Raw genomic sequence first — 2,173 nt, 5'->3', positions numbered from 1 at the left:
AACAGTCAGTGCAAGAGTATGCATACAGGTTTGGAGAGCCTGTACTATAGGAAAAATCTGGTGTCAGACACAGCTTCAAAGGGGTTCAAGGGGTCAGTAATAACCCTACCAATACACCTTGGCTGGTCATGCAGATTGTGACATTTCTGCCCCACATGCTTGTTTTTGGCATTTTTCTCACCCATAACCCCCAAATCCCACCAGTCCCCCAAACACCTAAGGGGATGGGGGTTAATTTGAAAACCAACCAGGAGCATCATGATTACAGGTCAAATTCGTTCAAACCACACCAATATACACCAGAAAACTATACTGCCAAGCCAAACAAAATAGTGCAGACTTGTCAAAGTGTACCAAACACAAACATGAGACTTTGTATTTCAAACTAACTGGCTGTGCATGACTTGTCTGTTTAGGTAGTACTCAGCCATTCTTTACTGTTGGAATTATTTCATGAACTAATCAAACTAATTATAAAAAGATCATGCACCATATCTGATAAACAACTTGGCAGGAACAGTGAAATATAAAATGCAAGTGGATACAGTAATTCATCTTTGTCTTCATCTTGCCATAAATTAACCATCTCTGGAGAAGCAGTGAAGTTTTTTAATGATAAAACTATTAAAAGCTTATTTACTTTCTGTACACAATGTTTTTATCCTTAAATTAAAGTTCTTATCACACACACCATTGAGTCCTTCAAATTCTACATAGTTTTCACTGCACAAAGCTGCTGTATATAACATGACGAAGGGGCATGTGAAGGGGTGCTATGACACTCTCCGTGGATGTCAGTACTACGCTGTGGTAATCCTCTCCTGTTCACCAGGGAACGCTCTCCCTTTCGTGCATTAAGATTACCAAAAGCTACGGAGAGGGCAAGGTGAATGTGCTCACAGTTTAAGACTACGGCTGTAAGCCTCTTCCACTTTCCCTCCAGCTTGTCATGTTCCAACTCTAGCAAAGTGCATCTCACACACAAATGCAGCTGCTTGCTTGTGGCTGATGGGTCTGCTCAGCCAAACAGACCAGGGTAAAGCAACAACAACAACAAGTGCTATAGAAGACACAGAGCCAATGGGGAAAAAATAATAGCAGCAGCAGCAGCCAACCCAGAGCCACCCCAAAAGCTGCCCAAAGCCTGGCCTAACCTTCCCTATGCTGGCCTAACAATCCCAATGCATTCATACCCCAACAACACTGATAAACACATGCACACACACACTTGTTGTACTTGGTGAGAGGCAGCAATGAGTCACCACTGTATATACTCCATGATAACTCTGCTGACTCCCTGGCTTGCCGACTCTGCTGTCTCCTTGATGACTCTCTGCTGACCTCCTCCTGACTCTCTAGACCACCTCCTGCTCTCCCTCATGACTCTTGACTTCCTGCTGAATCATTCTTGACTTCCTCATTACTTGGCTTCAGGATGACAGGAAGATTAGGATTCCTTCAGGTAAAACCACCCAGGTCTGGTGACGTCCACCTGTAACCACAAAATTACCTGACATTAAAAGAGAGAGAGAGAGAGAGAGAGTCACTGTTTATGAGTTAACTGACAAGAATAGTCAGACACACTAAACACCTTTTACTCTAACCTGGCCCAAAATTACCATCCCTCTGGCCAAAATTACCATCTCTGGCCAAAATTACCATCCCTCTGGCCAAAATTACCATCCCTCTGGCCAAAATTACCATCATTCTAACCTTCTGACCAAAATTACCATCTCTCTGGCCAAAATTACCATCCCTCTGGCCAAAATTACCATCATTCTAACCTTCTGACCAAAATTACCATCCCTCTGGCCAAAATTACCATCCCTCTGGCCAAAATTACCATCATTCTAACCTTCTGACCAAAATTACCATCCCTCTGGCCAAAATTACCATCCCTCTGGCCAAAATTACCATCCTTCTGACCAAAATTACCATCATTCTGACCAAAATTACCATCTCTGGCCAAAATTACCATCCTTCTGACCAAAATTACCATCATTCTGACCTTCTGACCAAAATTACCATCTCTCTGGCCAAAATTACCATCCCTCTGGCCAAAATTACCATCCCTCTGGCCAAAAACTACCACCTATCCAACTAGAATTCTGATTTGTAAAAGAGTAATGAATGGATACAATGCTAGTCACAAAGAAGTGCTATGTAAAGGATG

Source organism: Coenobita brevimanus, chromosome 78 (assembly GCF_032717465.1).
Source record: "Coenobita brevimanus isolate Jiangsu-jjx chromosome 78, ASM3271746v2, whole genome shotgun sequence".
Lineage (NCBI taxonomy): Eukaryota > Metazoa > Arthropoda > Malacostraca > Decapoda > Coenobitidae > Coenobita > Coenobita brevimanus.
Note: the sequence above shows the minus strand (reverse complement) of the source record.